The 6,417-nt window shown below is 34.8% G+C and overlaps 1 pseudogene; it reads right to left on the bottom strand.

The window, feature by feature from the left end:
* Positions 1-3,152: 3,152 nt before the first annotated feature.
* On the bottom strand, positions 3,153-5,718 carry LOC133296998 (nuclear transcription factor Y subunit B-1-like; annotated as a pseudogene).
* Positions 5,719-6,417: the final 699 nt, after the last annotated feature.

The raw sequence follows: 6,417 nt of genomic DNA, 5'->3' as shown, positions 1-6,417 counted from the left end.
ACCAAAAATTGGAATGATGTTCTCCAACGAAGATGAAGCTTATAAGTTTTATAATGGATATGCTAAATTGGTTGGTTTTACTGTGAGAAAATCAAAATATCGAAGATTGGCATATGGAACCATAAGTCAGAGAACATATGTTTGTGGAAAAGAAGATATAGAAAATTGAAGGACCTTTCACATGTTAACAAGAAAAATAGAAAAGAAACAAGAACTGGTTGTCAAGCTATGATACGTTTTAAAATTGAGAAAGATATGGACAATGCTGGATTAAAAGTGTATTCATATTTTGTTGAAGTTGCCGGAGGAGCTGAAAATGTTGGATTTTTAAAATCTGATTGTAATAATTTTTTACAAAGTAAAAGAAACAAGATCCTTGAAGCAGGAGATGCACAAAGTGTTATTAACCATTTTAAAAGTCTTCAAGCAAATGACTCATTCTTCTTCTATACAATGCAAGTGGATTGTGAAAATCGCATGACTAATTTTGGAGTGATGGCATATCAAGGACAGATTATAATCACTTTGGAGATGTGGTCATTTTTGACACAACCTATAGAACAAACAAGTATAATATGTCCTGTGCACCTTTCATAGGGGTAAGTCATCATAAACAAAGTGTTTTGTTTGGCCGCGCTTTCTTATTGAACGAGACAACAGAGTCTTTCGTTTGGCTATTTGAATCATTTTTGGAAGCAATGAATGGGTTGCAACCTAAAACAATTTTCGCTGATCAGTGTCAAGCAATGGGGCGAATGCTATTAAAAGAGTTCTTCCTGACTCTCAACATCGACTTTGCTTGTGGCATATTGGCCAAAATGCTGCTAAGCATCTTTCTTATTACTTGAGAAAACCTCACTTTAAGGTTCTATTTAATAGGTGTCTCTACAATTGTGGATCAGAGCAGGAGTTTGAAGAGGTTTGGTCTCATCTAGTCACAAAAGTTGATATTTCAAAAATCGCATGGTTGAAAAAAATTTATGAGTTACGAGCAAATTGGTGTCCGGCATTTAGTAAGAATTATTTCTCAGCTGGCATCTTATCAACACAAAGAAGTGAGAGTATGAATAATGTTTTTCGTACTGTCACTTGCAAGACGATGTCTCTAACTCAATTTGTACTTCGTTATGAAAAAGTTTTGGAGCGTAGACGATGGTCAGAATTGCAAAAGGAATGAAAATGGTATGGCTGAATTTTTTTTATTTTATTACAGGTATGGCTGAACAAGTTGCACGAGTATATACTCATGTTATTTTTGCAGAATTCTATGAAGAATTTTTTGAATCTTTATGTGTGGCAATTGAAAAATCAATGAAAATTACGCTTTATTTTGTTACAAGTTAGTTAAATCTGGTGATCAGAAGCAATATTTTGTGACATTTGAAAGTGCAAATTGCTCTATTGAATGTACTTGCAGAAAGTTTGAATCAGTTGGCCTCTTATGTCTTCATGCACTGAAAGTACTTAACTTTCACAATATTTTTCAAATACCGTCTCAATATATCTTGAAGAGGTGGACAAAAAATGCTAAAGATGGTTTTAGTATAAGCAACAATGGCAAACAGGTTTGCAACAATGGTAAACAAGGAATAAATTCCCGTATGAGTCTAATAATAAAGAAAGCCATTTATTTTGCAACCAAAGGTGCATTGACAGATGAAACAATCAAAATGGCTGAAGATCACCTAGAGCATGGGATAAAAAGATTGGAAATGATTTTAAAAAATACTAGTGGCATGATTGATAAGACTGTAGTTGACTGTAAGACTAGTGATGAAGAGATAGATGAGCATAACACATTAAATTCAAAAAAAGTCTTAGATCCGCAACGTGTTCGAGCAAGGGGAGTTACAAATGCTAGACTCAAAAGTCAGCTAGAAAAGAAAAGGCGCAAGAGACATCAATCACAAGCTCTTGGTAAATCTCAAGGTGCTAATACATCTAAATCTCTAAGACATAATCATGTTGATACAAGTACAATGAATCAATTAATTAGGATTATACTATTTATTTATTTATACGTGATTTTATGATTATTGTTGTTATCTTCTTTTGTGACTTAGGAAAAGCTTCAAGTACGACAGCTAAAGATTCTAGCACCTCTTATATAGATCTATCAGCTTATGATTTTCCATATATCTCTCCATTGGCAAATGCTAATACAACTCCACCACCTTATTATTTTCCAAATGTCTCTCAAGTGACAAGTGTTAATACAACTGCACCAGTTTTCTGTGTTCCATATATCTCTCAACTGCCATATACGCAGGTATTATTATATAATAACATCTTATGATACTATTGTAGCTCCTGCAAATGATGACTGAAGATGTGCTTCATACTAGTTGTGATTTTATATCATAGAAGACTAACTTATTTCACTTTTTGTTGCGAACTCTTTTTAGGATGAACATAACTTAAGAGCTCATAGAAGTCCTGCAGGCTACCATAGAGGTTGACATGCAATATTTTAGAGGTGGTGGAGCTATCATGCAAGCTTTTTTGAATGGTAGGAGGTCATGCAAGTTGTCATGCAAGCTTTTTTTGAATGGTAGGATGTCTTGCAAGTTGTCATGGAAGTTTTTTTGGAATGGTAGAAGGTTTAGCAAGCTGTCATGCAAACTTTTTTGAATGGTAGGATGTCTTGCAAGCTGTCATGCAAGTATTTTTGAATGGTAGGAGGTTTTGCAAGCTATCATGGAAGCTGTAATGGAAGATAGCTGTCATGCTAAACTGAACAGAGACAAGACATTATTTGTTTACATGTAAATGTTGCTAAAATGTCAGTTCATGCACATAACTTATACAGATAAATGATGACTGGAGATCTAGGAGATCTTTATTTATATATTTTTACATCTGCAACAATGATATGACTGTGGGGTTGTCCAATTAAAATGAGGAATATCCCCAATTTCCCATATTCTTGGCTCCTTGGATACAAAATATTGGTTGGAAATTAAATTTAACAAAATTCATGTTGAATGGTGTCATACCCTGCATGTAAAAGGAAAATTCTAAGCTTCAATACTGTTACAAGATCCATTTATTGAACAATATGTCAAATGACATGTATTGGACAATGTTACAAGATTTTGAATCATATTACAATGGTACATTATGTTTTTGGAAGAAAAACTTCCTTTTTTACATCAATCTTTAAATACTACACCTAACAAGATAAAAATTCTACAAATTCTGCTCCAATAGCTAGTGGTAGGCCGATCAACATTTACAATCTCCTTGAACTTGTATGTAAATCTTGAACTTGTGTGTAAATCTTTTCTGCATTGTAGAATGATCACTTCATTCTTGTAGTTTTGTAGTTTTCCAAAGGAAAGCAAGTCTCTACGAAAATTTGAAGTATCTTCCATCTGATATAAAAAAGGGAGAAAATTAGAACAAGCAGAACATATAAAGGACATTTGACTTTAAAGCTCACATCAACATCCAACAAGTTGCTGCAAGAGCCAAACCAACCAAAAGTTGCACATGCACCATCATATACACATGGTCAGTTTGATCAACCCATAATATAGAACTCAAAAGCAGTCAGCAACCAAAAAGTGACAACAAGAGTATTCATTCAATAATAAGAATGGAATAAAACACAATGATGGAAAAGAAAAAGGGCAGTACAATATGGAATTGCAAAACAGATGCAGTGATATTTCCGTCTGATTCTTGGAAGACAAGGAAGGATCATTTGTTGACCAATTCAAATATATTTGCAATTGAAGTCACTACTACAAAGTAGTCATTCAGGTATATCAGACTTCTTGAGGATTACATAGCCTTAGAGCTTAAGACAGTTAGACTACTTTAGCCAAGGATTTACAACCAGAAATGTTTAGAATTGATGCATGATTTTGCTATGCACTATATGGAGTAACATTTATCATTACGGCAAAATGCACAACCAAAAGTGAAGTGATGATGTCAATCAAAATCAGCAACACACCATTAAAAATTGTTAGGTCCAAAAATTTATCATTGTTGGGGTCTGAAATCACTAAGAAACCTTGATGAGAAAACTGCCAGTTCCACAACAAAATATTACAACATCAGATGCTATTGTATTCTAAATATATTTACAGCAATGCAACCAGGTATAGTTCATGTATATATATATATATAGGGGTGTAAATGGGCCAGGCTGGCCCAGCCCAGCCTACGGCCCGGCCTACATTGAGCCCAGCCCAGGCCCAGCCTTTCAGAAAAGTAGAGTAGGCTTAGGCTTATAAAAAAGCTTTTTTAATAAATAGGCCATAGGCCAATTTTGTCAAGCCCGGCCTACAGCCTTGTAGGCTGGCCTATTTAATTTATTAAAATAATAAAATAAAATAATATTTATTTTATGTGGCAAAGACACAAAGTACCAAATACCAATATCTCTTACTTTTTGTGCTATTTTATTTTATGAAAGGAAAACTTGTCTAATGTCTCCAAATTTTACATGTTGTTACAACTTAATACCATGGAGCAATTGGTACCTTGCTGAATTATGATGTTACTGATGAAGATCTTTCAATAATACTCTTCTTTCCCTTGTCTTGATGGTGGTTTAAAGATTTTTAGGAATGACATTCTCTTGTAGACTTTATTTCAGCATCCAGTAATTGTATTTTTCTTATTTTTCCCATTTCTTTGACTCTATTCCTCTATTATATACATTCTAGAGCTGAGGTATTATGTTGACTCTTTCTTGTTTGTCATTTTTTCTTATGAGAAGTACTAGTGCATGCATGAATGGAACTTTCTTTGCTCTATACAATTATTTTTTTTGCTTAGTATATATAGTGGGAGGCCTACAAGGCCTGTAGGCCATGTCAGACTTTCTTATTTTTGAAAATTGGCCGGGCTTGGCCTACAAATAAAGCCTTTAATAGGCCAGTAGGCCAGATAGGCTGAATTTTTTTTTACGTAGGCTTGGGCCAGGATGGCCAAAGCCCAGCCCAGCCCAGCCCATTTACACCCCTATATATATATATATATATATATATATATATATATATATATATATGTTCTCCACCTGAGGATTAGGACACGAATGAACATCTTTCTTAGCAGATGCATCTCCACCCTTGGCCGAACCCTTGGTATCACCCTGGCATACCACAATTTGACAAGCCATAACCACAATGAATAAAAACTCGTTAGAAGAAATGTCATTACACACGAACAATCACAAAGTGGAATAGCTATTTATTTATAATCACCTCAGTCTGCAACATTCCCAATAGACGAACGAGAAATCCATACGAAAAAGAAAGAAAAAAAAAACATCAGTGAAAAGTAGAGTTTAACTGCAGCAAACCAAAACAGCATGTTGTATTAAATGTAAATGTAAATTACCTCTCTGTATGCGGCAAAATAGATCTTGAGAGGTTCAATATAATCTTCGAAACCAAGAGTGGCCATAGCCCAAAGTAAATCGTCGTCGTTGATGTTCAAATATATTTTCTTTCTGGCATTTATCGCTCGCCCTGCGAAACATTAAGAAGATTAATTCATTCAACCGAATCACAATTAAAGCACGAACGAGTGAATGAATTTTGGTTAATCAAGATAAGAAGAAGAAGAAGCGAACTCGCTGGTGAACTCAGAAATGCATTCCTGTACGATCTCCTTTGGAAGGTACCGTTCCTGCTCTCGGAAACTGGGTCGAGGGCTGTGGTCGCCGCTCTCCCCGCCTGGACTCGCCGGAACATCGGCCATATTCGCCGGAACCCTAATCGACGAAGCGAATCGGTGAACCATAAAAACATAGTGAAATTTGGCGATTAGAAAAACCCTAGAGAGAGAGAGCGAGAGATAATAAAAAGAGAAATTGAAAGAAGGGGATTGGTTAATGGTTAGGTAAGGGGTTACCTGAACAATGAGAGAAAAGAGAAAGAAATCGAAAACTTCATTTACAGAGTAACAGACGTGAGAAAGAAGAGAAAGAAAGCTATAAAAAATTAAAAAACCAGCCACTATACTGACGTGGATAAATGAATCTACGTGTAATCTTTTTATTGGATGGACCATAGAAAGTTATATGTGCCGGGATCGCTTAAAATTTTCTCCTTACCAACCAGATACATGAATAAATTATAAAGCTATCTTTTTAAAAATTGAATAAAAAAATTCTTGCGTGGTTATTAGATACATTCGTAGCAGAGGACACATTGTATTCATATAATCCCGGTAAATTTTGTTACGATTTATTGGAATCCTCTAGGGGCGTTTGGTGGAGAAGAAATTTTTTTTATCCGGGAATCTCGATTTTCAAAAATATGATTTTTACATTCAGTTTACGATAATATCTGAAAATTTAAAATTTAAAAAAATTCAGTTTTCCAAAAATCTTGAAGAATGACGCGTACCAAACGCCTCAGTGTGTCTCTGTATAATTTGATCTGCTCCTTCTAAACA

Source organism: Gastrolobium bilobum, unplaced genomic scaffold (genome assembly GCF_033153095.1).
Source record: "Gastrolobium bilobum isolate Gb01-03AN ecotype WA unplaced genomic scaffold, APGP_CSIRO_Gbil_v1 utg658738, whole genome shotgun sequence".
In the NCBI taxonomy this organism is placed as follows: domain Eukaryota; kingdom Viridiplantae; phylum Streptophyta; class Magnoliopsida; order Fabales; family Fabaceae; genus Gastrolobium; species Gastrolobium bilobum.
The sequence above is the reverse complement of the archived record's forward strand: the minus strand, read 5'-3'. Positions and strand labels throughout refer to the sequence as shown.